This window comes from Pholcus phalangioides, unplaced genomic scaffold, assembly GCF_987345545.1.
Source record: "Pholcus phalangioides strain wild (caught in Gottingen) unplaced genomic scaffold, Ppha-v1.0 ptg000012l_1, whole genome shotgun sequence".
Classification (NCBI taxonomy): domain Eukaryota; kingdom Metazoa; phylum Arthropoda; class Arachnida; order Araneae; family Pholcidae; genus Pholcus; species Pholcus phalangioides.
The window spans coordinates 7,719,321-7,743,915 of NW_028301605.1; the positions used below are offsets into that span (position 1 = coordinate 7,719,321).

The 24,595-nt window shown below is 42.7% G+C and overlaps 50 non-coding genes across 50 annotated transcripts; all 50 read right to left on the reverse strand.

Moving 5' to 3' along the window:
- Nucleotides 1-124: 124 nt before the first annotated feature.
- On the reverse strand, nucleotides 125-195 carry TRNAG-GCC (transfer RNA glycine (anticodon GCC)). Its single transcript has one exon. It is a non-coding gene; the product is annotated as a tRNA-Gly (tRNA).
- Nucleotides 196-654: 459 nt separating this feature from the next.
- TRNAG-GCC (transfer RNA glycine (anticodon GCC)) lies at nucleotides 655-725 on the reverse strand. Its single transcript has one exon. It is a non-coding gene; the product is annotated as a tRNA-Gly (tRNA).
- Nucleotides 726-927: 202 nt separating this feature from the next.
- TRNAG-GCC (transfer RNA glycine (anticodon GCC)) lies at nucleotides 928-998 on the reverse strand. The gene has a single exon. It is a non-coding gene; the product is annotated as a tRNA-Gly (tRNA).
- Nucleotides 999-1,965: 967 nt separating this feature from the next.
- TRNAG-GCC (transfer RNA glycine (anticodon GCC)) lies at nucleotides 1,966-2,036 on the reverse strand. Its single transcript has one exon. It is a non-coding gene; the product is annotated as a tRNA-Gly (tRNA).
- A 202-nt stretch (nucleotides 2,037-2,238) lies between these two features.
- Nucleotides 2,239-2,309, reverse strand: TRNAG-GCC (transfer RNA glycine (anticodon GCC)). Its single transcript has one exon. It is a non-coding gene; the product is annotated as a tRNA-Gly (tRNA).
- Nucleotides 2,310-2,765: 456 nt separating this feature from the next.
- On the reverse strand, nucleotides 2,766-2,836 carry TRNAG-GCC (transfer RNA glycine (anticodon GCC)). The gene has a single exon. It is a non-coding gene; the product is annotated as a tRNA-Gly (tRNA).
- A 975-nt stretch (nucleotides 2,837-3,811) lies between these two features.
- Nucleotides 3,812-3,882, reverse strand: TRNAG-GCC (transfer RNA glycine (anticodon GCC)). The gene has a single exon. It is a non-coding gene; the product is annotated as a tRNA-Gly (tRNA).
- A 713-nt stretch (nucleotides 3,883-4,595) lies between these two features.
- Nucleotides 4,596-4,666, reverse strand: TRNAG-GCC (transfer RNA glycine (anticodon GCC)). The gene has a single exon. It is a non-coding gene; the product is annotated as a tRNA-Gly (tRNA).
- A 202-nt stretch (nucleotides 4,667-4,868) lies between these two features.
- On the reverse strand, nucleotides 4,869-4,939 carry TRNAG-GCC (transfer RNA glycine (anticodon GCC)). Its single transcript has one exon. It is a non-coding gene; the product is annotated as a tRNA-Gly (tRNA).
- Nucleotides 4,940-5,395: 456 nt separating this feature from the next.
- On the reverse strand, nucleotides 5,396-5,466 carry TRNAG-GCC (transfer RNA glycine (anticodon GCC)). Its single transcript has one exon. It is a non-coding gene; the product is annotated as a tRNA-Gly (tRNA).
- Nucleotides 5,467-5,668: 202 nt separating this feature from the next.
- On the reverse strand, nucleotides 5,669-5,739 carry TRNAG-GCC (transfer RNA glycine (anticodon GCC)). Its single transcript has one exon. It is a non-coding gene; the product is annotated as a tRNA-Gly (tRNA).
- Nucleotides 5,740-5,941: 202 nt separating this feature from the next.
- TRNAG-GCC (transfer RNA glycine (anticodon GCC)) lies at nucleotides 5,942-6,012 on the reverse strand. Its single transcript has one exon. It is a non-coding gene; the product is annotated as a tRNA-Gly (tRNA).
- Nucleotides 6,013-6,468: 456 nt separating this feature from the next.
- On the reverse strand, nucleotides 6,469-6,539 carry TRNAG-GCC (transfer RNA glycine (anticodon GCC)). Its single transcript has one exon. It is a non-coding gene; the product is annotated as a tRNA-Gly (tRNA).
- A 459-nt stretch (nucleotides 6,540-6,998) lies between these two features.
- Nucleotides 6,999-7,069, reverse strand: TRNAG-GCC (transfer RNA glycine (anticodon GCC)). The gene has a single exon. It is a non-coding gene; the product is annotated as a tRNA-Gly (tRNA).
- Nucleotides 7,070-8,036: 967 nt separating this feature from the next.
- On the reverse strand, nucleotides 8,037-8,106 carry TRNAG-GCC (transfer RNA glycine (anticodon GCC)). The gene has a single exon. It is a non-coding gene; the product is annotated as a tRNA-Gly (tRNA).
- A 202-nt stretch (nucleotides 8,107-8,308) lies between these two features.
- On the reverse strand, nucleotides 8,309-8,379 carry TRNAG-GCC (transfer RNA glycine (anticodon GCC)). Its single transcript has one exon. It is a non-coding gene; the product is annotated as a tRNA-Gly (tRNA).
- A 202-nt stretch (nucleotides 8,380-8,581) lies between these two features.
- Nucleotides 8,582-8,652, reverse strand: TRNAG-GCC (transfer RNA glycine (anticodon GCC)). The gene has a single exon. It is a non-coding gene; the product is annotated as a tRNA-Gly (tRNA).
- Nucleotides 8,653-9,363: 711 nt separating this feature from the next.
- Nucleotides 9,364-9,434, reverse strand: TRNAG-GCC (transfer RNA glycine (anticodon GCC)). Its single transcript has one exon. It is a non-coding gene; the product is annotated as a tRNA-Gly (tRNA).
- Nucleotides 9,435-9,636: 202 nt separating this feature from the next.
- On the reverse strand, nucleotides 9,637-9,707 carry TRNAG-GCC (transfer RNA glycine (anticodon GCC)). Its single transcript has one exon. It is a non-coding gene; the product is annotated as a tRNA-Gly (tRNA).
- A 456-nt stretch (nucleotides 9,708-10,163) lies between these two features.
- Nucleotides 10,164-10,234, reverse strand: TRNAG-GCC (transfer RNA glycine (anticodon GCC)). Its single transcript has one exon. It is a non-coding gene; the product is annotated as a tRNA-Gly (tRNA).
- Nucleotides 10,235-10,436: 202 nt separating this feature from the next.
- TRNAG-GCC (transfer RNA glycine (anticodon GCC)) lies at nucleotides 10,437-10,507 on the reverse strand. The gene has a single exon. It is a non-coding gene; the product is annotated as a tRNA-Gly (tRNA).
- A 202-nt stretch (nucleotides 10,508-10,709) lies between these two features.
- Nucleotides 10,710-10,780, reverse strand: TRNAG-GCC (transfer RNA glycine (anticodon GCC)). Its single transcript has one exon. It is a non-coding gene; the product is annotated as a tRNA-Gly (tRNA).
- A 1,240-nt stretch (nucleotides 10,781-12,020) lies between these two features.
- On the reverse strand, nucleotides 12,021-12,094 carry TRNAG-GCC (transfer RNA glycine (anticodon GCC)). The gene has a single exon. It is a non-coding gene; the product is annotated as a tRNA-Gly (tRNA).
- A 459-nt stretch (nucleotides 12,095-12,553) lies between these two features.
- Nucleotides 12,554-12,624, reverse strand: TRNAG-GCC (transfer RNA glycine (anticodon GCC)). The gene has a single exon. It is a non-coding gene; the product is annotated as a tRNA-Gly (tRNA).
- Nucleotides 12,625-14,396: 1,772 nt separating this feature from the next.
- TRNAG-GCC (transfer RNA glycine (anticodon GCC)) lies at nucleotides 14,397-14,467 on the reverse strand. Its single transcript has one exon. It is a non-coding gene; the product is annotated as a tRNA-Gly (tRNA).
- A 202-nt stretch (nucleotides 14,468-14,669) lies between these two features.
- Nucleotides 14,670-14,740, reverse strand: TRNAG-GCC (transfer RNA glycine (anticodon GCC)). The gene has a single exon. It is a non-coding gene; the product is annotated as a tRNA-Gly (tRNA).
- A 459-nt stretch (nucleotides 14,741-15,199) lies between these two features.
- TRNAG-GCC (transfer RNA glycine (anticodon GCC)) lies at nucleotides 15,200-15,270 on the reverse strand. The gene has a single exon. It is a non-coding gene; the product is annotated as a tRNA-Gly (tRNA).
- A 459-nt stretch (nucleotides 15,271-15,729) lies between these two features.
- TRNAG-GCC (transfer RNA glycine (anticodon GCC)) lies at nucleotides 15,730-15,800 on the reverse strand. Its single transcript has one exon. It is a non-coding gene; the product is annotated as a tRNA-Gly (tRNA).
- Nucleotides 15,801-17,246: 1,446 nt separating this feature from the next.
- On the reverse strand, nucleotides 17,247-17,317 carry TRNAG-GCC (transfer RNA glycine (anticodon GCC)). The gene has a single exon. It is a non-coding gene; the product is annotated as a tRNA-Gly (tRNA).
- A 202-nt stretch (nucleotides 17,318-17,519) lies between these two features.
- Nucleotides 17,520-17,590, reverse strand: TRNAG-GCC (transfer RNA glycine (anticodon GCC)). The gene has a single exon. It is a non-coding gene; the product is annotated as a tRNA-Gly (tRNA).
- A 459-nt stretch (nucleotides 17,591-18,049) lies between these two features.
- Nucleotides 18,050-18,120, reverse strand: TRNAG-GCC (transfer RNA glycine (anticodon GCC)). The gene has a single exon. It is a non-coding gene; the product is annotated as a tRNA-Gly (tRNA).
- A 199-nt stretch (nucleotides 18,121-18,319) lies between these two features.
- On the reverse strand, nucleotides 18,320-18,390 carry TRNAG-GCC (transfer RNA glycine (anticodon GCC)). Its single transcript has one exon. It is a non-coding gene; the product is annotated as a tRNA-Gly (tRNA).
- Nucleotides 18,391-18,592: 202 nt separating this feature from the next.
- TRNAG-GCC (transfer RNA glycine (anticodon GCC)) lies at nucleotides 18,593-18,663 on the reverse strand. Its single transcript has one exon. It is a non-coding gene; the product is annotated as a tRNA-Gly (tRNA).
- A 202-nt stretch (nucleotides 18,664-18,865) lies between these two features.
- Nucleotides 18,866-18,936, reverse strand: TRNAG-GCC (transfer RNA glycine (anticodon GCC)). Its single transcript has one exon. It is a non-coding gene; the product is annotated as a tRNA-Gly (tRNA).
- A 202-nt stretch (nucleotides 18,937-19,138) lies between these two features.
- On the reverse strand, nucleotides 19,139-19,209 carry TRNAG-GCC (transfer RNA glycine (anticodon GCC)). The gene has a single exon. It is a non-coding gene; the product is annotated as a tRNA-Gly (tRNA).
- Nucleotides 19,210-19,941: 732 nt separating this feature from the next.
- Nucleotides 19,942-20,012, reverse strand: TRNAG-GCC (transfer RNA glycine (anticodon GCC)). Its single transcript has one exon. It is a non-coding gene; the product is annotated as a tRNA-Gly (tRNA).
- A 459-nt stretch (nucleotides 20,013-20,471) lies between these two features.
- On the reverse strand, nucleotides 20,472-20,542 carry TRNAG-UCC (transfer RNA glycine (anticodon UCC)). Its single transcript has one exon. It is a non-coding gene; the product is annotated as a tRNA-Gly (tRNA).
- Nucleotides 20,543-20,741: 199 nt separating this feature from the next.
- On the reverse strand, nucleotides 20,742-20,812 carry TRNAG-GCC (transfer RNA glycine (anticodon GCC)). The gene has a single exon. It is a non-coding gene; the product is annotated as a tRNA-Gly (tRNA).
- A 199-nt stretch (nucleotides 20,813-21,011) lies between these two features.
- On the reverse strand, nucleotides 21,012-21,082 carry TRNAG-GCC (transfer RNA glycine (anticodon GCC)). The gene has a single exon. It is a non-coding gene; the product is annotated as a tRNA-Gly (tRNA).
- A 199-nt stretch (nucleotides 21,083-21,281) lies between these two features.
- On the reverse strand, nucleotides 21,282-21,352 carry TRNAG-GCC (transfer RNA glycine (anticodon GCC)). Its single transcript has one exon. It is a non-coding gene; the product is annotated as a tRNA-Gly (tRNA).
- A 199-nt stretch (nucleotides 21,353-21,551) lies between these two features.
- On the reverse strand, nucleotides 21,552-21,622 carry TRNAG-GCC (transfer RNA glycine (anticodon GCC)). Its single transcript has one exon. It is a non-coding gene; the product is annotated as a tRNA-Gly (tRNA).
- A 202-nt stretch (nucleotides 21,623-21,824) lies between these two features.
- Nucleotides 21,825-21,895, reverse strand: TRNAG-GCC (transfer RNA glycine (anticodon GCC)). The gene has a single exon. It is a non-coding gene; the product is annotated as a tRNA-Gly (tRNA).
- Nucleotides 21,896-22,097: 202 nt separating this feature from the next.
- On the reverse strand, nucleotides 22,098-22,168 carry TRNAG-UCC (transfer RNA glycine (anticodon UCC)). Its single transcript has one exon. It is a non-coding gene; the product is annotated as a tRNA-Gly (tRNA).
- A 202-nt stretch (nucleotides 22,169-22,370) lies between these two features.
- On the reverse strand, nucleotides 22,371-22,441 carry TRNAG-GCC (transfer RNA glycine (anticodon GCC)). Its single transcript has one exon. It is a non-coding gene; the product is annotated as a tRNA-Gly (tRNA).
- Nucleotides 22,442-22,643: 202 nt separating this feature from the next.
- TRNAG-GCC (transfer RNA glycine (anticodon GCC)) lies at nucleotides 22,644-22,714 on the reverse strand. Its single transcript has one exon. It is a non-coding gene; the product is annotated as a tRNA-Gly (tRNA).
- A 202-nt stretch (nucleotides 22,715-22,916) lies between these two features.
- On the reverse strand, nucleotides 22,917-22,987 carry TRNAC-GCA (transfer RNA cysteine (anticodon GCA)). The gene has a single exon. It is a non-coding gene; the product is annotated as a tRNA-Cys (tRNA).
- A 456-nt stretch (nucleotides 22,988-23,443) lies between these two features.
- On the reverse strand, nucleotides 23,444-23,514 carry TRNAG-GCC (transfer RNA glycine (anticodon GCC)). The gene has a single exon. It is a non-coding gene; the product is annotated as a tRNA-Gly (tRNA).
- A 202-nt stretch (nucleotides 23,515-23,716) lies between these two features.
- On the reverse strand, nucleotides 23,717-23,787 carry TRNAG-GCC (transfer RNA glycine (anticodon GCC)). Its single transcript has one exon. It is a non-coding gene; the product is annotated as a tRNA-Gly (tRNA).
- A 202-nt stretch (nucleotides 23,788-23,989) lies between these two features.
- On the reverse strand, nucleotides 23,990-24,060 carry TRNAG-GCC (transfer RNA glycine (anticodon GCC)). The gene has a single exon. It is a non-coding gene; the product is annotated as a tRNA-Gly (tRNA).
- Nucleotides 24,061-24,519: 459 nt separating this feature from the next.
- Nucleotides 24,520-24,590, reverse strand: TRNAG-GCC (transfer RNA glycine (anticodon GCC)). Its single transcript has one exon. It is a non-coding gene; the product is annotated as a tRNA-Gly (tRNA).
- Between the last annotated feature and the right edge of the window lie 5 nt (nucleotides 24,591-24,595).

The following is a 24,595-nucleotide window of genomic DNA, read 5'->3' on the forward strand; positions in this document are numbered from 1 at the left end:
ATATATCAGTCTATTCAATGTGAATGAAACAACAAAAAGCGGAAAAATCTTATGCCGGTCGCTCGTTTCTCTCTGTCTCTATCGTATTTACTAAAAATTCATACTAACCGGCTATTAAAGCGTATGCATCGGCCGGGAATCGAACCCGGGCCGCCCGCGTGGCAGTCGGGCATTCTACCACTGGACCACCGACGCCACCGTAAACCATTCTCGCCATCAATACCTACTCCTTCTTATTCATAAGATACAGAAAGTCTTTCCTGTCTAGGAGATATATATCAGACTATTCAATGTGAATGAAACAACAAAAATCGGAAAAATCTTATGCCGGTCGCTCGTTTCTGTCTGTCTCTATCGTATTTACTAAAAATTCATACTAACCCGTTATTAAAGCGTATGCATCGGCCGGGATTCGAACCCAGGCAAGCATTCTACCACTGAACCACCGTTGCGACAGTAAACCCTTCTCGCCATCAATACCTACTCCTCCTTATTCATAAGATACATAAAGTACTTCCTGTCTAGAAGATATATATCAGTCTATTCAATGTGAATGAAACTAGAAAAAGCGAAAAAATCTTATGCCGGTCGCTCGTTTCTCTCTGTCTATATCGTATTTACTAAAAATTCATACTAACCGGCTATTAAAACGTATGCATCGGCCGGGAATCGAACCCGGGCCGCCCGCGTGGCAGGCAAGCATTCTACCACTGAACCACCGATGCGACTGTGAATCCGTCTCGCCATCAATACCTACTCCTCCTTATTCTTAAGATACATAAAGTACTTCCTGTCTAGAAGATATATATCAGTCTATTCAATGTGAATGAAACAAGAAAACGCGGAAAAATCTTATGCCGGTCGCTCGTTTCTGTCTGTCTCTATCGTATTTACTAAAAATTCATACTAACCGGCTATTAAAACGTATGCATCGGCCGGGAATCGAACCCGGGCCGCCCGCGTGGCAGGCGAGCATTCTACCACTGAACCACCGATGCGACAGTGAATCCGTCTCGCCATCAATACCTACTCCTTCTTATTCTTAAGATACATAAAGTACTTCCTGTCTAGAAGATATATATCAGTCTATTCAATGTGAATGAAACAACAAAAAGCGGAAAAATCTTATGCCGGTCGCTCGTTTCTGTCTGTCTCTATCGTATTTACTAAAAATTCATACTAACCGGCTATTAAAACGAATGCATCGGCCGGGAATCGAACCCAGGAAAGCATTCTACCACTGAACCACCGTTGCGACAGTAAACCCTTCTCACCATCAATACCTACTCCTTCTTATTCATAAGATACATGAAGTACTTCCTGTCTAGAAGATATATATCAGTCTATTCAATGTGAATGAAACAACAAAAAGCGGAAAAATCTTATGCCGGTCGCTCGTTTCTGTCTGTCTCTATCGTATTTACTAAACATTCATACTAACCGGCTATTAAAACGTATGCATCGGCCGGGAATCGAACCCAGGCAAGCATTCTACCACTGAACCACCGATGCGACAGTGAATCCGTCTCGCCATCAATACCTACTCCTTCTTATTCTGAAGATACATAAAGTACTTCCTGTCTAGTAGATATATAGTCTATTCAATGTGAATCAAACAACATAAAGCGGAAACATCTTATGCCGGTCGCTCGTTTCTGTCTGTCTCTATCGTATTTACTAAAAATTCATACTAACCGGCTATTAAAACGTATGCATCGGCCGGGAATCGAACCCAGGCAAGCATTCTACCACTGAACCACCGTTGCGACAGTAAACCCTTCTCGCCATCAATACCTACTCCTCCTTATTCTGAAGATACATAAAGTACTTCCTGTCTAGAAGATATATAGTCTATTCAATGTGAATGAAACAACATAAAGCGGAAAAATCTTATGCCGGTCGCTCGTTTCTGTCTGTCTCTATCGTATTTACTAAAAATTCATACTAACCGGCTATTAAAACGTATGCATCGGCCGGGAATCGAACCCGGGCCGCCCGCGTGGCAGGCGAGCATTCTACCACTGAACCACCGATGCGAATGTGAATCCGTCTCGCCATAAATACCTACTCCTTCTTATTCTTAAGATACATAAAGTACTTCCTGTCTAGAAGATATATATCAGTCTATTCAATGTGAATGAAACAAGAAAAAGCGGAAAAATCTTATGCCGGTCGCTTGTTTCTCTCTGTCTCTATCGTATTTACTAAAAATTCATACTAACCGGCTATTAAAACGTATGCATCGGCCGGGAATCGAACCCGGGCCGCCCGCGTGGCAGGCGAGCATTCTACCACCGAACCACCGATGCGACAGTGAAACCGTCTCGCCATCAATACCTACTCCTTCTTATTCTGAAGATACATAAAGTACTTCCTGTCTAGAAGATATATAGTCTATTCAATGTGAATGAAACAACAAAAATGGGAAAAATCTTATGCCGGTCGCTCGTTTCTGTCTGTCTCTATCGTATTTACTAAAAATTCATACTAACCGGCTAATAAAACGTATGCATCGGCCGGGAATCGAACCCAGGTAAGCATTCTACCACTGAACCACCGTTGCGACAGTAAACCCTTCTCGCCATCAATACCTACTCCTTCTTATTCTTAAGATACAGAATATCCTTCCTGTCTAGGAGATATATATCAGTCTATTCAATGTGAATGAAACAACAAAAAGCGGAAAAATCTTATGCCGGTCGCTCGTTTCTGTCTGTCTCTATCGTATTTACTAAAAATCGATACTAACCGGCTATTAAAACGTATGCATCGGCCGGGAATCGAACCCGGGCCGCCCGCGTGGCAGGCGAGCATTCTACCACTGAACCACCGATGCGACAGTGAATCCGTCTCGCCATAAATACCTACTCCTTCTTATTCTTAAGATACAGAATGTCTTTCCTGTCTAGGAGATATATATCAGACTATTCAATGTGAATGAAACAACAAAAATCGGAAAAATCTTATGCCGGTCGCTCGTTTCTGTCTGTCTCTATCGTATTTACTAAAAATTCATACTAACCGGTTATTAAAGCGTATGCATCGGCCGGGATTCGAACCCAGGCAAGCATTCTACCACTGAACCACCGTTGCGACAGTAAACCCTTCTCGCCATCAATACCTACTCCTCCTTATTCATAAGATACATAAAGTACTTCCTGTCTAGAAGATATATATCAGTCTATTCAATGTGAATGAAACTAGAAAAAGCGGAAAAATCTTATGCCGGTCGCTCGTTTCTGTCTGTCTCTATCGTATTTACTAAAAATTCATACTAACCGGCTATTAAAACGTATGCATCGGCCGGGAATCGAACCCAGGCAAGCATTCTACCACTAAACCACCGTTGCGACAGTAAACCCTTCTCGCCATCAATACCTACTCCTCCTTATTCTGAAGATACATAAAGTACTTCCTGTCTAGAAGATATATAGTCTATTCAATGTGAATGAAACAACATAAAGCGGAAAAATCTTATGCCGGTCGCTCGTTTCTGTCTGTCTCTATCGTATTTACTAAAAATTCATACTAACCGGCTATTAAAACGTATGCATCGGCCGGGAATCGAACCCGGGCCAGGCGAGCATTCTACCACTGAACCACCGATGCGAATGTGAATCCGTCTCGCCATAAATACCTACTCCTTCTTATTCTTAAGATACAGAAAGTCCTTCCTGTCTAGGAGATATATATCAGTCTATTCAATGTGAATGAAACAACAAAAAGCGGAAAAATCTTATGCCGGTCGCTCGTTTCTCTCTGTCTCTATCGTATTTACTAAAAATTCATACTAACCGGCTATTAAAACGTATAAATCGGCCGGGAATCGAACCCGGGCCGCCCGCGTGGCAGGCGAGCATCCTACCACTGAACCACCGATGCGACTGTGAATTCGTCTCGCCATCAATACCTACTCCTTCTTATTCTTAAGATACATAAAGTACTTTCTGTCTAGAAGATATATATCAGTCTATTCAATGTGAATGAAACAACAAAAAGCGGAAAAATCTTATGCCGGTCGCTCGTTTCTGTCTGTCTCTATCGTATTTACTAAAAATTCATACTAACCGGCTATTAAAACGAATGCATCGGCCGGGAATCGAACCCAGGAAAGCATTCTACCACTGAACCACCGTTGCGACAGTAAACCCTTCTCACCATCAATACCTACTCCTTCTTATTCATAAGATACATGAAGTACTTCCTGTCTAGAAGATATATATCAGTCTATTCAATGTGAATGAAACAACAAAAAGCGGAAAAATCTTATGCCGGTCGCTCGTTTCTGTCTGTCTCTATCGTATTTACTAAACATTCATACTAACCGGCTATTAAAACGTATGCATCGGCCGGGAATCGAACCCAGGCAAGCATTCTACCACTGAACCACCGATGCGACAGTGAATCCGTCTCGCCATCAATACCTACTCCTTCTTATTCTGAAGATACATAAAGTACTTCCTGTCTAGTAGATATATAGTCTATTCAATGTGAATCAAACAACATAAAGCGGAAAAATCTTATGCCGGTCGCTCGTTTCTGTCTGTCTCTATCGTATTTACTAAAAATTCATACTAACCGGCTATTAAAACGTATGCATCGGCCGGGAATCGAACCCGGGCCGCCCGCGTGGCAGGCGAGCATTCTACCACTGAACCACCGATGCGAATGTGAATCCGTCTCGCCATAAATACCTACTCCTTCTTATTCTTAAGATACATAAAGTACTTCCTGTCTAGAAGATATATATCAGTCTATTCAATGTGAATGAAACAAGAAAAAGCGGAAAAATCTTATGCCGGTCGCTTGTTTCTCTCTGTCTCTATCGTATTTACTAAAAATTCATACTAACCGGCTATTAAAACGTATGCATCGGCCGGGAATCGAACCCGGGCCGCCCGCGTGGCAGGCGAGCATTCTACCACCGAACCACCGATGCGACAGTGAAACCGTCTCGCCATCAATACCTACTCCTTCTTATTCTGAAGATACATAAAGTACTTCCTGTCTAGAAGATATATAGTCTATTCAATGTGAATGAAACAACAAAAATCGGAAAAATCTTATGCCGGTCGCTCGTTTCTGTCTGTCTCTATCGTATTTACTAAAAATTCATACTAACCGGCTAATAAAACGTATGCATCGGCCGGGAATCGAACCCAGGCAAGCATTCTACCACTGAACCACCGTTGCGACAGTAAACCCTTCTCGCCATCAATACCTACTCCTTCTTATTCTTAAGATACAGAATATCCTTCCTGTCTAGGAGATATATATCAGTCTATTCAATGTGAATGAAACAACAAAAAGCGGAAAAATCTTATGCCGGTCGCTCGTTTCTGTCTGTCTCTATCGTATTTACTAAAAATCGATACTAACCGGCTATTAAAACGTATGCATCGGCCGGGAATCGAACCCGGGCCGCCCGCGTGGCAGGCGAGCATTCTACCACTGAACCACCGATGCGACAGTGAATCCGTCTCGCCATAAATACCTACTCCTTCTTATTCTTAAGATACAGAAAGTCCTTCCTGTCTAGGAGATATATATCAGTCTATTCAATGTGAATGAAACAACAAAAAGCGGAAAAATCTTATGCCGGTCGCTCGTTTCTGTCTGTCTCTATCGTATTTACTAAAAATCCATACTAACCGGCTATTAAAACGTATGCATCGGCCGGGAATCGAACCCGGGCCGCCCGCGTGGCAGGCGAGCATTCTACCACTGAACCACCGATGCGACAGTGAATCCGTCTCGCCATAAATACCTAATCCTTCTTATTCTTAAGATACAGAAAGTACTTCCCGTCTAGGAGATATATATCAGTCTATTCAATGTGAATGAAACTAGAAAAAGCGGAAAAATCTTATGCCGGTCGCTCGTTTCTCTCTGTCTCTATGGTATTTACTAAAAATTCATACTAACCGGCTATTAAAACGTATGCATTGGCCGGGAATCAAACCCGGGCCGCCCGCGTGGCAGGCGAGCATTCTACCACTGAACCACCGATGCGACAGTGAATCCGTCTCGCCATCAATACCTACTCCTTCTTATTCTTAAGATACATAAAGTACTTCCTGTCTAGAAGATATATATCAGTCTATTCAATGTGAATGAAACAACAAAAAGCGGAAAAATCTTATGCCGGTCGCTCGTTTCTGTCTGTCTCTATCGTATTTACTAAAAATTCATACTAACCGGCTATTAAAACGTATGCATCGGCCGGGAATCGAACCCAGGCAAGCATTCTACCACTGAACCACCGTTGCGACAGTAAACCCTTCTCGCCATCAATACCTACTCCTCCTTATTCTGAAGATACATAAAGTACTTCCTGTCTAGAAGATATATAGTCTATTCAATGTGAATGAAACAACATAAAGCGGAAAAATCTTATGCCGGTCGCTCGTTTCTCTCTGTCTCTATCGTATTTACTAAAAATTCATACTAACCGGCTATTAAAGCGTATGCATCGGCCGGGAATCGAACCCGGGCCGCCCGCGTGGCAGGCGGGCATTCTACCACTGGACCACCGACGCCACCGTAAACCATTCTCGCCATCAATACCTACTCCTTCTTATTCATAAGATACAGAAAGTCTTTCCTGTCTAGGAGATATATATCAGACTATTCAATGTGAATGAAACAACAAAAATCGGAAAAATCTTATGCCGGTCGCTCGTTTCTGTCTGTCTCTATCGTATTTACTAAAAATTCATACTAACCGGTTATTAAAGCGTATGCATCGGCCGGGATTCGAACCCAGGCAAGCATTCTACCACTGAACCACCGTTGCGACAGTAAACCCTTCTCGCCATCAATACCTACTCCTCCTTATTCATAAGATACATAAAGTACTTCCTGTCTAGAAGATATATATCAGTCTATTCAATGTGAATGAAACTAGAAAAAGCGGAAAAATCTTATGCCGGTCGCTCGTTTCTCTCTGTCTATATCGTATTTACTAAAAATTCATACTAACCGGCTATTAAAACGTATGCATCGGCCGGGAATCGAACCCGGGCCGCCCGCGTGGCAGGCAAGCATTCTACCACTGAACCACCGATGCGACGGTGAATCCGTCTCGCCATCAATACCTACTCCTCCTTATTCTTAAGATACATAAAGTACTTCCTGTCTAGAAGATATATATCAGTCTATTCAATGTGAATGAAACAACAAAACGCGGAAAAATCTTATGCCGGTCGCTCGTTTCTGTCTGTCTCTATCGTATTTACTAAAAATTCATACTAACCGGCTATTAAAACGAATGCATCGGCCGGGAATCGAACCCAGGAAAGCATTCTACCACTGAACCACCGTTGCGACAGTAAACCCTTCTCACCATCAATACCTACTCCTTCTTATTCATAAGATACATGAAGTACTTCCTGTCTAGAAGATATATATCAGTCTATTCAATGTGAATGAAACAACAAAAAGCGGAAAAATCTTATGCCGGTCGCTCGTTTCTGTCTGTCTCTATCGTATTTACTAAACATTCATACTAACCGGCTATTAAAACGTATGCATCGGCCGGGAATCGAACCCAGGCAAGCATTCTACCACTGAACCACCGATGCGACAGTGAATCCGTCTCGCCATCAATACCTACTCCTTCTTATTGTGAAGATACATAAAGTACTTCCTGTCTAGTAGATATATAGTCTATTCAATGTGAATGAAACAACATAAAGCGGAAACATCTTATGCCGGTCGCTCGTTTCTGTCTGTCTCTATCGTATTTACTAAAAATTCCTACTAACCGGCTATTAAAACGTATGCATCGGCCGGGAATCGAACCCAGGCAAGCATTCTACCACTGAACCACCGTTGCGACAGTAAACCCTTCTCGCCATCAATACCTACTCCTCCTTATTCTGAAGATACATAAAGTACTTCCTGTCTAGAAGATATATAGTCTATTCAATGTGAATGAAACAACATAAAGCGGAAAAATCTTATGCCGGTCGCTCGTTTCTGTCTGTCTCTATCGTATTTACTAAAAATTCATACTAACCGGCTATTAAAACGTATGCATCGGCCGGGAATCGAACCCGGGCGCCCGCGTGGCAGGCGAGCATTCTACCACTGAACCACCGATGCGAATGTGAATCCGTCTCGCCATAAATACCTACTCCTTCTTATTCTTAAGATACAGAAAGTCCTTCCTGTCTAGGAGATATATATCAGTCTATTCAATGTGAATGAAACAACAAAAAGCGGAAAAATCTTATGCCGGTCGCTCGTTTCTCTCTGTCTCTATCGTATTTACTAAAAATTCATACTAACCGGCTATTAAAACGTATAAATCGGCCGGGAATCGAACCCGGGCCGCCCGCGTGGCAGGCGAGCATCCTACCACTGAACCACCGATGCGACTGTGAATTCGTCTCGCCATCAATACCTACTCCTCCTTATTCTTAAGATACATAAAGTACTTCCTGTCTAGAAGATATATATCAGTCTATTCAATGTGAATGAAACAAGAAAACGCGGAAAAATCTTATGCCGGTCGCTCGTTTCTGTCTGTCTCTATCGTATTTACTAAAAATTCATACTAACCGGCTATTAAAACGTATGCATCGGCCGGGAATCGAACCCGGGCCGCCCGCGTGGCAGGCGAGCATTCTACCACTGAACCATCGATGCGACAGTGAATCCGTCTCGCCATCAATACCTACTCCTTCTTATTCTTAAGATACATAAAGTACTTCCTGTCTAGAAGATATATATCAGTCTATTCAATGTGAATGAAACAACAAAAAGCGGAAAAATCTTATGCCGGTCGCTCGTTTCTGTCTGTCTCTATCGTATTTACTAAAAATTCATACTAACCGGCTATTAAAACGAATGCATCGGCCGGGAATCGAACCCAGGAAAGCATTCTACCACTGAACCACCGTTGCGACAGTAAACCCTTCTCACCATCAATACCTACTCCTTCTTATTCATAAGATACATGAAGTACTTCCTGTCTAGAAGATATATATCAGTCTTCAATGTGAATGAAACAACAAAAAGCGGAAAAATCTTATGCCGGTCGCTCGTTTCTGTCTGTCTCTATCGTATTTACTAAACATTCATACTAACCGGCTATTAAAACGTATGCATCGGCCGGGAATCGAACCCAGGCATGCATTCTACCACTGAACCACCGATGCGACAGTGAATCCGTCTCGCCATCAATACCTACTCCTTCTTATTCTGAAGATACATAAAGTACTTCCTGTCTAGTAGATATATAGTCTATTCAATGTGAATCAAACAACATAAAGCGGAAACATCTTATGCCGGTCGCTCGTTTCTGTCTGTCTCTATCGTATTTACTAAAAATTCATACTAACCGGCTATTAAAACGTATGCATCGGCCGGGAATCGAACCCGGGCCGCCCGCGTGGCAGGCGAGCATTCTACCATTGAACCACCGATGCGAAAGTGAATCCGTCTCGCCATAAATACCTACTCCTTCTTATTCTTAAGATACATAAAGTACTTCCTGTCTAGAAGATATATATCAGTCTATTCAATGTGAATGAAACAAGAAAAAGCGGAAAAATCTTATGCCGGTCGCTTGTTTCTCTCTGTCTCTATCGTATTTACTAAAAATTCATACTAACCGGCTATTAAAACTTATGCATCGGCCGGGAATCGAACCCGGGCCGCCCGCGTGGCAGGCGAGCATTCTACCACCGAACCACCGATGCGACAGTGAAACCGTCTCGCCATCAATACCTACTCCTTCTTATTCTGAAGATACATAAAGTACTTCCTGTCTAGAAGATATATAGTCTATTCAATGTGAATGAAACAACAAAAATCGGAAAAATCTTATGCCGGTCGCTCGTTTCTGTCTGTCTCTATCGTATTTACTAAAAATTCATACTAACCGGCTAATAAAACGTATGCATCGGCCGGGAATCGAACCCAGGTAAGCATTCTACCACTGAACCACCGTTGCGACAGTAAACCCTTCTCGCCATCAATACCTACTCCTTCTTATTCTTAAGATACAGAATATCCTTCCTGTCTAGGAGATATATATCAGTCTATTCAATGTGAATGAAACAACAAAAAGCGGAAAAATCTTATGCCGGTCGCTCGTTTCTGTCTGTCTCTATCGTATTTACTAAAAATCGATACTAACCGGCTATTAAAACGTATGCATCGGCCGGGAATCGAACCCGGGCCGCCCGCGTGGCAGGCGAGCATTCTACCACTGAACCACCGATGCGACAGTGAATCCGTCTCGCCATAAATACCTACTCCTTCTTATTCTTAAGATACAGAAAGTCCTTCCTGTCTAGGAGATATATATCAGTCTATTCAATGTGAATGAAACAACAAAAAGCGGAAAAATCTTATGCCGGTCGCTCGTTTCTGTCTGTCTCTATCGTATTTACTAAAAATCCATACTAACCGGCTATTAAAACGTATGCATCGGCCGGGAATCGAACCCGGGCCGCCCGCGTGGCAGGCGAGCATTCTACCACTGAACCACCGATGCGACAGTGAATCCGTCTCGCCATAAATACCTAATCCTTCTTATTCTTAAGATACAGAAAGTACTTCCCGTCTAGGAGATATATATCAGTCTATTCAATGTGAATGAAACTAGAAAAAGCGGAAAAATCTTATGCCGGTCGCTCGTTTCTCTCTGTCTCTATGGTATTTACTAAAAATTCATACTAACCGGCTATTAAAACGTATGCATTGGCCGGGAACCAAACCCGGGCCGCCCGCGTGGCAGGCGAGCATTCTACCACTGAACCACCGATGCGACAGTGAATCCGTCTCGCCATCAATACCTACTCCTTCTTATTCTTAAGATACATAAAGTACTTCCTGTCTAGAAGATATATATCAGTCTATTCAATGTGAATGAAACAACAAAAAGCGGAAAAATCTTATGCCGGTCGCTCGTTTCTGTCTGTCTCTATCGTATTTACTAAAAATTCATACTAACCGGCTATTAAAACGTATGCATCGGCCGGGAATCGAACCCAGGAAAGCATTCTACCACTGAACCACCGATGCGACAGTGAATCCGTCTCGCCATCAATACCTACTCCTTCTTATTCTGAAGATACATAAAGTACTTCCTGTCTAGTAGATATATAGTCTATTCAATGTGAATGAAACAACATAAAGCGGAAACATCTTATGCCGGTCGCTCGTTTCTGTCTGTCTCTATCGTATTTACTAAAAATTCATACTAACCGGCTATTAAAACGTATGCATCGGCCGCGAATCGAACCCGGGCTGCCCGCGTGGCAGCCGAGCATTCTACCACTGAACCACCGATGCGACAGTGAATCCGTCTCGCCATCAATACCTACTCCTTCTTATTCTGAAGATACATAAAGTACTTCCTGTCTAGAAGATATATAGACTATTCAATGTGAATGAAACAACAAAAATCGGAAAAATCTTATGCCGGTCGCTCGTTTCTGTCTGTCTCTATCGTATTTACTAAAAATTCATACTAACCGGCTATTAAAACGTATGCATCGGCCGATGATCGAACGCAGGCAAGCATTCTACCACTGAACCACCGTAGCGACAGTAAATCCTTCTCGCCATCAATACCTACTCCTTCTTATTCATAAGATACAGAGAGTACTTCCCGTCTAGGAGATATATATCAGTCTATTCAATGTGAATGAAACAACAAAAATCGGAAAAATCTTATGCCGGTCGCTCGTTTCTGTCTGTCTCTATCTTATTTACTAAAAATTCATACTAACCGGCTATTAAAGCGTATGCATCGGCCGGGAATCGAACCCAGGCAAGCATTCTACCACTGAACCACCGTTGCGACAGTAAACCCTTCTCGCCATCAATACCTACTCCTCCTTATTCATAAGATACAGTTTGTACTTCCCGTCTAGGAGATATATATCAGTCTATTCAATGTGAATGAAACAACAAAAATCGGAAAAATCTTATGCCGGTCGCTCGTTTCTGTCTGTCTCTATCTTATTTACTAAAAATTCATACTAACCGGGTATTAAAGCGTATGCATCGGCCGGGAATCGAACCCGGGCCGCCCGCGTGGCAGGCGGCTACCATTCTACCATTGGACCACCGACGCCACCGTAAACCCTTCTCGCCATCAATACCTACTCCTTCTTATTCATAAGATACAGAAAGTCTTTCCTGTCTAGGAGATATATATCAGACTATTCAATGTGAATGAAACAACAAAAATCGGAAAAATCTTATGCCGGTCGCTCGTTTCTGTCTGTCTCTATCGTATTTACTAAAAATTCATACTAACCGGTTATTAAAGCGTATGCATCGGCCGGGAATCGAACCCAGGCAAGCATTCTACCACTGAACCACCGTTGCGACAGTAAACCCTTCTGGCCATCAATACCTACTCCTCCTTATTCATAAGATACAGAAAGTACTTCCCGTCTAGGAGATATATATAAGTCTATTCAATGTGAATGAAACTAGAAAAAGCGGAAAAATCTTATGCCGGTCGCTCGTTTCTCTCTGTCTCTATCGTATTTACTAAAAATTCATACTAACCGGCTATTAAAACGTATGCATCGGCCGGGAATCGAACCCGGGCCGCCCGCGTGGCAGGCGAGCATCCTACCACTGAACCACCGATGCGACGGTGAATCCCTCTCGCCATCAATACCTACTCCTCCTTATTCTTAAGATACATAAAGTACTTCCTGTCTAGAAGATATATATCAGTCTATTCAATGTGAATGAAACAACAAAAAGCGGAAAAATCTTATGCCGGTCGCTCGTTTCTGTCTGTCTCTATCGTATTTACTAAAAATTCATACTAACCGGCTATTAAAACGTATGCATGGGCCGGGAATCGAACCCAGGCAAGCATTCTACCACTGAACCACCGTTGCGACAGTAAACCCTTCTCGCCATCAATACCTAATCCTCCTTATTCATAAGATACATAAAGTACTTCCTGTCTAGAAGATATATAGTCTATTCAATGTGAATGAAACAACAAAAATCGGAAAAATCTTATGCCGGTCGCTCGTTTCTGTCTGTCTCTATCGTATTTACTAAAAATTCATACTAACCGGCTATTAAAACGTATGCATCGGCCGGGAATCGAACCCAGGCAAGCATTCTACCACTGAACCACCGTTGCGACAGTAAACCCTTCTCGCCATCAATACCTATTCCTCCTTATTCATAACATACATAAAGTACTTCCTGTCTAGAAGATATATATCAGTCTATTCAATGTGAATGAAACTAGAAAAAGCGGAAAAATCTTATGCCGGTCGCTCGTTTCTCTCTGTCTCTATCGTATTTACTAAAAATTAATATTAACCGGCTATTAAAACGTATGCATCGGCCGGGAATCGTACCCGGGCCGCCGCCGTGGCAGGCGAGCATTCTACCACTGAACAGCCGATGCCACTGTGAATCCGTCTCGCCATAAATACCTACTCCTTCTTATTCTTAAGATACAGAAAGTCCTTCCTGTCTAGGAGATATATATCAGTCTATTCAATGTGAATGAAACAACAAAAAGCGGAAAAATCTTATGCCGGTCGCACGTTTCTGTCTGTCTCTATCGTATTTACTAAACATTCATACTAACCGGCTATTAAAACGTATGCATCGGCCGGGAATCGAACCCAGGCAAGCATTCTACCACTGAACCACCGTTGCGACAGTAAACCCTTCTCGCCATCAATACCTACTCCTCCTTATTCATAACATACATAAAGTACTTCCTGTCTAGAAGATATATATCATTCTATTCAATGTGAATGAAACTAGAAAAAGCGGGAAAATCTTATGCCGGTCGCTCGTTTCTGTCTGTCTCTATCGTATTTACTAAAAATTCATACTAACCGGCTATTAAAACGTATAAATCGGCCGGGAATCGAACCCGGGCCGCCCGCGTGGCAGGCGAGCATCCTACCACTGAACAGCCGATGCCACTGTGAATCCGTCTCGCCATCAATACCTACTCCTCCTTATTCTTAAGATACATAAAGTACTTCCTGTCTAGAAGATATATATCAGTCTATTCAATGTGAATGAAACAACAAAAAGCGGAAAAATCTTATGCCGGTCGCTCGTTTCTGTCTGTCTCTATCGTATTTACTAAAAATTCATACTAACCGGCTATTAAAACGTATGCATCGGCCGGGAATCGAACCCAGGAAAGCATTCTACCACTGAACCACCGTTGCGACAGTAAACCCTTCTCACCATCAATACCTACTCCTTCTTATTCATAAGATACATGAAGTACTTTCTGTCTAGAAGATATATATCAGTCTATTCAATGTGAATGAAACAACAAAAACGGAAAAATCTTATGCCGGTCGCTCGTTTCTGTCTGTCTCTATCGTATTTACTAAAAATTCATACTAACCGGCTATTAAAGCGTATGCATCGGCCGGGAAACGAACCCGGGCCGCCCGCGTGGCAGGCGAGCATTCTACCACTGAACCACCGATGCGACAGTGAATCCGTCTCGCCATCAATACCTACTCCTTCTTATTCTGAAGATACATAAAGTACTTCCCGTCTAGGAGATATATATCAGTCTATTCAATGTGAATGAAACAACAAAAAGCGGAAAAATCTTATGCCGGTCGCTCGTTTCTGTCTGTCTCTATCGTATTTACTAAAAATTCATACTAACCGGCTATTAAAACGTATGCATCGGCCGGGAATCGAACCCGGGCCGCCCGCGTGGCAGGCGGGCATTCTACCACTGGACCACCGACGCCACCGTAAACCCTTCTCGCCATCAATACCTACTCCTTCTTATTCATAACATACAGAAAGTCTTTCCTGTCTAGGAGATATATATCAGACTATTCAATGTGAATGAAACAACAAAAATCGGAAAAATCTTATGCCGGTCGCTCGTTTCTGTCTGTCTCTATCGTATTTACTAAAAATTCATACTAACCGGTTATTAAAGCGTATGCATCGGCCGGGATTCGAACCCAGGCAAGCATTCTACCACTGAACCACCGTTGCGACAGTAAACCCTTCTCGCCATCAATACCTACTCCTCCTTATTCATAAGATACATAAAGTACTTCCTGTCTAGAAGATATATATCAGTCTATTCAATGTGAATGAAACTAGAAAAAGCGGAAAAATCTTATGCCGGTCGCTCGTTTCTCTCTGTCTCTATCGTATTTACTAAAAATTCATACTAACCGGCTATTAAAACGTATGCATCGGCCGGGAATCGAACCCGGGCCGCCCGCGTGGCAGGCGAGCATTCTACCACTGAACCACCGATGCGACTGTGAATCCGTCTCGCCATCAATACCTACTCCTCCTTATTCATAAGATACATAAAGTACTTCCTGTCTAGAAGATATATATCAGTCTATTCAATGTGAATGAAACAACAAAACGCGGAAAAATCTTATGCCGGTCGCTCGTTTCTGTCTGTCTCTATCGTATTTACTAAAAATTCATACTAACCGGCTATTAAAACGTATGCATCGGCCGGGAATCGAACCCAGACAAGCATTCTACCACTGAACCACCGTTGCGACAGTAAACCCTTCTCGCCATCAATACCTTCTCCTCCTTATTCATAAGATACATAAAGTACTTCCTGTCTAGAAGATATATATCAGTCTATTCAATGTGAATGAAACTAGAAAAAGCGGAAAAATCTTATGCCGGTCGCTCGTTTCTCTCTGTCTCTATCGTATTTACTAAAAATTCATACTAACCGGCTATTAAAACGTATGCATCGGCCGGGAATCGAACCCGGGCCGCCCGCGTGGCAGGCGAGCATTCTACCACTGAACCACCGATGCGACAGTGAATCCTTCTCGCCATCAATACCTACTCCTTCTTATTCTGAAGATACATAAAGTACTTCCTGTCTAGTAGATATATAGTCTATTCAATGTGAATGAAACAACAAAAAGCGGAAAAATCTTATGCCGGTCGCTCGTTTCTGTCTGTCTCTATCGTATTTACTAAAAATTCATACTAACCGGCTATTAAAACGTATGCATCGGCCGATGATCGAACGCAGGCAAGCATTCTACCACTGAACCACCGTAGCGACAGTAAACCCTTCTCGCCATCAATACCTACTCCTTCTTATTCATAAGATACAGAGAGTACTTCCCGTCTAGGAGATATATATCAGTCTATTCAATGTGAATGAAACAACAAAAAGCGGAAAAATCTTATGCCGGTCGCTCGTTTCCACTAACGCTTAGAAATTCTAAGTTTTTATATTTTTGACATTATCAGCCAATCAGAATAAGGCTAATGTGACGTTATAGAAACATCACCGTATGTGTAAAGTGTACCTCCTGCTGTTACGTTTGGCAACTTATCGCCAAACACCAGCGTTTATTAACGATTTCGCTTTTATTTTGTCATTACGTCTCGTTTGCTCACACTATAATATTACAATGATATAATTTAACAATACTATAATACTATAACGATCATAATAATAATGATATATATTATATAATAATAATTATATTGACATGCAATAAATACAGTGGCTTGCCGAAACACAATTTCTATGTTTGGTTTTCTAATGAATCTATTAGCATTATGAATCAATAAATGATAGCAGGGCCCAGCTTCGCTGGGCGCTCGCTTCGCGAGCCGTTACTATTGTCAACTTGATGCAACTGAACCACATTTGGATTAAATCAGAAAAAAAATGAAAACATTTTTTAGTGATTCAATAAAAGATAACTTATTATACGGGGGTGCCCCCCCCCCACATTGTATCGCCAAGTTCGCTGTTTGGGAACACCCCACCCCCCCCCTCCCACTCATTCCCGTGCATCTGACAATTGGTGGTGAATTATAATATAATAAATCATATTTATCCCGTGCAACGGTTACAAGAAAAAATTAAATGTAATAAGAAATTAAACTTTTCATACGAAGATGTTAGAAAAAAAATTGGATGACTACGAAGGGACTCGAACTCACAACCTTCGTTGTGAGCGTCCCGTGAACTTCCCACTGCATCAATCCTGGTTGTCGAACGGAAGTTAAATTTAGAATATCCATTATTAAATGTCTCTAGGGAATATGGTGGCGCCAAATGGATCAAAAGCTACGGTAGCCTCGCGGGCTACTGTGACGTTTCTATGACGTCACAGTTGCTTGACTCTGATTGGCTGGTAATGTCAAGATCATCAGAATTTCTAAGCGCTACACTCGTTTCCCTCTGTCTCTATCGTATTTACTAAAAATTCATACTAACCGGCTATTAAAACGTATGCATCGGCCGGGAATCAAACCCGGGCCGCCCGCGTGGCAGGCGAGCATTCTACCACTGAACCACCGATGCGACAGTGAATCCGTCTCGCCATCAATACCTACTCCTTCTTATTCTTAAGATACAGAAAGTCCTTCCTGTCTAGGAGATATATATCAGTCTATTCAATGTGAATGAAACAACAAAAAGCGGAAAAATCTTATGCCGGTCGCTCGTTTCCCTCTGTCTCTATCGTATTTACTAAAAATTCATACTAACCGGCTATTAAAGCGTATGCATCGGCCGGGAATCGAACCCGGGCCGCCCGCGTGGCATGCGGGCATTCTACCACTGGACCACCGACGCCACCGTAAACCCTTCTCGCCATCAATACCTACTCCTTCTTATTCATAAGATACAGAAAGTCTTTCCTGTCTAGGAGATATATATCAGACTATTCAATGTGAATGAAACAACAAAAATCGGAAAAATCTTATGCCGGTCGCTCGTTTCTGTCTGTCTCTATCGTATTTACTAAAAATTCATACTAACCGGCTATTAAAACGTATGCATCGGCCGGGAATCGAACCCAGGCAAGCATTCTACCACTAAACCACCGTTGCGACAGTAAACCCTTCTCGCCATCAATACCTACTCCTCCTTATTCATAAGATACAGAAAGTACTTCCCGTCTAGGAGATATATATCAGTCTATTCAATGTGAATGAAACTAGAAAAAGCGGAAAAATCTTATGCCGGTCGCTCGTTTCTCTCTGTCTCTATCGTATTTACTAAAAATTCATACTAACCGGCTATTAAAACGTATGCATCGGCCGGGAATCGAACCCGGGCCGCCCGCGTGGCAGGCGAGCATTCTACCACTGAACCACCGATGCGACAGTGAATCCGTCTCGCCATCAATACCTACTCCTTCTTATTCTGAAGATACATAAAGTACTTCCTGTCTAGTAGATATATAGTCTATTCAATGTGAATGAAACAACAAAAAGCGGAAAAATCTTATGCCGGTCGCTCGTTTCTGTCTGTCTCTATCGTATTTATTAAAAATTCATACTAACCGGCTATTAAAACGTATGCATCGGCCGGGAATCGAACCCGGGCCGCCCGCGTGGCAGGCGAGCATTCTACCACTGAACCACCGATGCGACAGTGAATCCGTCTCGCCATCAATACCTACTCCTTCTTATTCTTAAGATACAGAATATCCTTCCTGTCTAGGAGATATATATCAGTCTATTCAATGTGAATGAAACTAGAAAAAGCGGAAAAATCGTATGCCGGTCGCTCGTTTCTCTCTGTCTCTATCGTATTTACTAAAAATTCATACTAACCGGCTATTAAAACGTATGCATCGGCCGGGAATCGAACCCGGGCAACCCGCGTGGCAGGCGAGTATTCTACCACTGAACCACCGATGCGACAGTGAATCCGTCTCGCCATCAATACCTACTCCTTCTTATTCTTAAGATACAGAATATCCTTCCTGTCTAGGAGATATATATCAGTCTATTCAATGTGAATGAAACAACAAAAAGCGGAAAAATCTTATGCCGGTCGCTCGTTTCTGTCTGTCTCTATCGTATTTACTAAAAATTCATACTGACCGGCTATTAAAACGTATGCATCGGCCAGGAACCGAACCCGGGCCGCCCGCGTGGCAGGCGAGCATTCTACCACTGAACCTCCGATGCGACAGTGAATCCGTCTCGCCATAAATACCTACTCCTTCTTATTCTTAAGATACAGAAAGTCCTTCCTGTCTAGGAGATATATATCAGTCTATTCAATGTGAATGAAACAACAAAAAGCGGAAAAATCTTATGCCGGTCGCTCGTTTCTCTCTGTCTCTATCGTATTTACTAAAAATTCATACTAACCGGCTATTAAAACGTATGCATCGGCCGGGAATCGAACCCGGGCCGCCCGCGTGGCAGTCAAGCATTCTACCACTGAACCACCGATGCGACAGTGAATCCGTCTCGCCATCAATACCTACTCCTTCTTATTCTTAAGATACAGAATATCCTTCCTGTCTAGGAGATATATATCAGTCTATTCAATGTGAATGAAACAACAAAAAGCGGAAAAATCTTACGCCGGTCGCTCGTTTCTCTCTGTCTCTATCGTATTCACTAAAAATTCATACTAACCGGCTATTAAAACGTATGCATCGGCCGGTAATCGAACCCGGGCCGCCCGCGTTGCTGGCGAGCATTCTACCACTGAACCTCCAATGCGACAGTGAATCCGTCTCGCCATAAATACCTACTCCTTCTTATTCTTAAGATACAGAAAGTACTTCCTGTCTAGGAGATATATATCAGTCTATTCAATGTGAATGAAACAACAAAAAGCGGAAAAATCTTATGCCGCTCGCTCGTTTCTTTCTGTCTCTATCGTATTTACTAAAAATTCATACTAACCGACTATTAAAACGTATGCATCGGCCGGGAATCGAACCCAGGCAAGCATTCTACCACTGAACCACCGATGCGACAGTGAATCCGTCTCGCCATCAATACCTACTCCTTCTTATTCTGAAGATACATAAAGTACTTCCTGTCTAGAAGATATATATCAGTCTATTCAATGTGAATGAAACAACAGAAAGCGGAAAAATCTTATGCCGGTCGCTCGTTTCTCTCTGTCTCTATCGTATTTACTAAAAATTCATACTAACCGGCTATTAAAACGTATGCATCGGCCGGGAATCGAACCCGGGCCGCCCGCGTGGCAGGCGAGCATTCTACCACTGAACCACCTATGCGACCGTGAATCCGTCTCGCCATCAATACCTACTCCTTCTTATTTTTAAGATACAGAAAGTACTTCCCGTCTAGGAGATATATATCAGTCTATTCAATGTGAATGAAACTAGAAAAAGCGGAAAAATCTTATGCCGGTCGCTCGTATCTCTCTGTCTCTATCGTATTTACTAAAAATTCATACTAACCGGCTATTAAAACGTATGCATCGGCCGGGAATCGAACCCAGGCAAGCATTCTACCACTGAACCACCGTTGCGACAGTAAACCCTTCTCGCCATCAATACCTACTCCTCCTTATTCATAAGATACATAAAGTACTTCCTGTCTAGAAGATATATATCAGTCTATTCAATGTGAATGAAACTAGAAAAAGCAGAAAATTCTTATGCCGGTAACTCGTTTCTCTCTGTCTCTATCGTTTTTACTAAAAATTCATACTAACCGGCTATTAAAACGTATGCATCGGCCGGGAATCGAACCCGGGCCGCCCGCGTGGAAGGCGAGCATTCTACCACTGAACCACCGATGCGACAGTGAATCCGTCTCGCCATCAATACCTACTCCTTCTTATTCTGAAGATACATAAAGTACTTCCTGTCTAGTAGATATATAGTCTATTCAATGTGAATGAAACAACAAAAAGCGGAAAAATCTTATGCCGGTCGCTCGTTTCTGTCTGTCTCTATCGTATTTATTAAAAATTCATACTAACCGGCTATTAAAACGTATGCATCGGCCGGGAATCGAACCCGGGCCGCCCGCGTGGCAGGCGAGCATTCTACCACTGAACCACCGATGCGACAGTGAATCCGTCTCGCCATCAATACCTACTCCTTCTTATTCTGATGATACATAAAGTACTTCCTTTCTAGTAGATATATAGTCTATTCAATGTGAATGAAACAACAAAAAGCGGAAAAATCTTATGCCGGTCGCTCGTTTCTGTCTGTCTCTATCGTATTTATTAAAAATTCATACTAACCGGCTATTAAAACGTATGCATCGGCCGGGAATGAAACCCGGGCCGCCCGCGTGGCAGGCGAGCATTCTACCACTGAACCACCGATGCGACAGTGAATCCGTCTCGCCATCAATACCTACTCCTTCTTATTCTGAAGATACATAAAGTACTTCCTGTCTAGAAGATATATAGTCTATTCAATGTGAATGAAACAACAAAAAGCGGAAAAATCTTATGCCGGTCGCTCGTTTCTGTCTGTCTCTATCGTATTTATTAAAAATTCATACTAACCGGCTATTAAAACGTATGCATCGGCCGGGAATCGAACCCGGGACGCCCGCGTGGCAGGCGAGCATTCTACCTCTGAACCACCGATGCGACAGTGAATCCGTCTCGCCATCAATACCTACTCCTTCTTATTCTGAAGATACATAAAGTACTTCCTGTCTAGTAGATATATAGTCTATTCAATGTGAATGAAACAACAAAAAGCGGAAAAATCTTATGCCGGTCGCTCGTTTCTGTCTGTCTCTATCGTATTTATTAAAAATTCATACTAACCGGCTATTAAAACGCATGCATCGGCCAGGAACCGAACCCGGGCCGCCCGCGTGGCAGGCGAGCATTCTACCACTGAACCTCCGATGCGACAGTGAATCCGTCTCGCCATAAATACCTACTCCTTCTTATTCTTAAGATACAGAAAGTCCTTCCTGTCTAGGAGATATATATCAGTCTATTCAATGTGAATGAAACAACAAAAAGCGGAAAAATCTTATGCCGGTCGCTCGTTTCTCTCTGTCTCTATCGTATTTACTAAAAATTCATACTAACCGGCTATTAAAACGTATGCATCGCCCGGGAATCGAACCCGGGCCACCCGCGTGGCAGTCGAGCATTCTACCACTGAACCACCGATGCGACAGTGAATCCGTCTCGCCATCAATACCTACTCCTTCTTATTCTTAAGATACAGAATATCCTTCCTGTCTAGGAGATATATATCAGTCTATTCAATGTGAATGAAACTAGAAAAAGCAGAAAATTCTTATGCCCGTAACTCGTTTCTCTCTGTCTCTATCGTTTTTACTAAAAATTCATACTAACCGGCTATTAAAACGTATGCATCGGCCGGGAATCGAACCCGGGCCGCCCGCGTGGAAGGCGAGCATTCTACCACTGAACCACCGATGCGACAGTGAATCCGTCTCGCCATCAATACCTACTCCTTCTTATTCTTAAGATACAGAATATCCTTCCTGTCTAGGAGATATATATCAGTCTATTCAATGTGAATGAAACAACAAAAAGCGGAAAAATCTTATGCCGGTCGCTCGTTTCTCTCTGTCTCTATCGTATTTACTAAAAATTCATACTAACCGGCTATTAAAACGTATGCATCGGCCGGGAATCGAACCCGGGCAACCCGCGTGGCAGGCGAGTATTCTACCACTGAACCACCGATGCGACAGTGAATCCGTCTCGCCATCAATACCTACTCCTTCTTATTCTTAAGATACAGAATATCCTTCCTGTCTAGGAGATATATATCAGTCTATTCAATGTGAATGAAACAACAAAAAGCGGAAAAATCTTATGCCGGTCGCTCGTTTCTCTCTGTCTCTATCGTATTTACTAAAAATTCATACTAACCGGCTATTAAAACGTATGCATCGCCCGGGAATCGAACCCGGGCCACCCGCGTGGCAGTCGAGCATTCTACCACTGAACCACCGATGCGACAGTGAATCCGTCTCGCCATCAATACCTACTCCTTCTTATTCTTAAGATACAGAATATCCTTCCTGTCTACGAGATATATATCAGTCTATTCAATGTGAATGAAACAACAAAAAGCGGAAAAATCTTACGCCGGTCGCTCGTTTCTCTCTGTCTCTATCGTATTCACTAAAAATTCATACTAACCGGCTATTAAAACGTATGCATCGGCCGGTAATCGAACCCGGGCCGCCCGCGTTGCAGGCGAGCATTCTACCACTGAACCTCCGATGCGACAGTGAATCCGTCTCGCCATAAATACCTACTCCTTCTTATTCTTAAGATACAGAAAGTACTTCCTGTCTAGGAGATATATATCAGTCTATTCAATGTGAATGAAACAACAAAAAGCGGAAAAATATTATGCCGGTCGCTCGTTTCTCTCTGTCTCTATCGTATTTACTAAAAATTCATACTAACCGGCTATTAAAACGTATGAATCGGCCGGAAATCGAACCCGGGCAAGCATTCTACCACTGAACCACCGTTGCGACAGTAAACCCTTCTCGCCATCAATACCTACTCCTCCTTATTCTGAAGATACATAAAGTACTTCCTGTCTAGAAGATACATAGTCTATTCAATGTGAATGAAACAACAAAAAGCGGAAAAATCTTATGCCGCTCGCTCGTTTCTCTCTGTCTCTATCGTATTTACTAAAAATTCATACTAACCGGCTATTAAAACGTTTGCATCGGCCGGGAATCGAACCCGGGCCGCCCACGTGGCAGGCGAGCATTCTACCACTGAACCACCGATGCAACAGTGAAGCCGTCTCGCCATCAATACCTAGTCCTTCTTATTCTGAAGATACATAAAGTACTTCCTGTCTAGAAGATATATATCAGTCTATTCAATGTGAATGAAACTAGAAAAAGCGGCAAATTCTTATGCCGGTCGCTCGTTTCTCTCTGTCTCTATCGTTTTTACTAAAAATTCATACTAACCGGCTATTAAAACGCATGCATCGGCCGGGTATCGAACCCGGGCCGCCCGCGTGGCAGGCGAGCATTCTACCACTGAACCACCGATGCGACAGTGAATCCGTCTCGCCATAAATACCTACTCCTTCTTATTCTTAAGATACAGAAAGTCCTTCCTGTCTAGGAGATATATATCAGTCTATTCAATGTGAATGAAACAACAAAAAGCGGAAAAATCTCATGCCGGTCGCTCGTTTCTCTCTGTCTCTATCGTATTTACTAAAAATTCATACTAACCGGCTATTAAAACGTATGCATCGGCCGGGAATCGAACCCGGGCCGCCCGCGTGGCAGGCGAGCATTCTACCACTGAACCACCGATGCGACTGTGAATCCGTCTCGCCATCAATACCTACTCCTCCTTATTCATAAGATACATAAAGTACTTCCTGTCTAGAAGATATATATCAGTCTATTCAATGTGAATGAAACAACAAAACGCGGAAAAATCTTATGCCGGTCGCTCGTTTCTGTCTGTCTCTATCGTATTTACTAAAAATTCATACTAACCGGCTATTAAAACGTATGCATCGGCCGGGAATCGAACCCAGACAAGCATTCTACCACTGAACCACCGTTGCGACAGTAAACCCTTCTCGCCATCAATACCTTCTCCTCCTTATTCATAAGATACATAAAGTACTTCCTGTCTAGAAGATATATATCAGTCTATTCAATGTGAATGAAACTAGAAAAAGCGGAAAAATCTTATGCCGGTCGCTCGTTTCTCTCTGTCTCTATCGTATTTACTAAAAATTCATACTAACCGGCTATTAAAACGTATGCATCGGCCGGGAATCGAACCCGGGCCGCCCGCGTGGCAGGCGAGCATTCTACCACTGAACCACCGATGCGACAG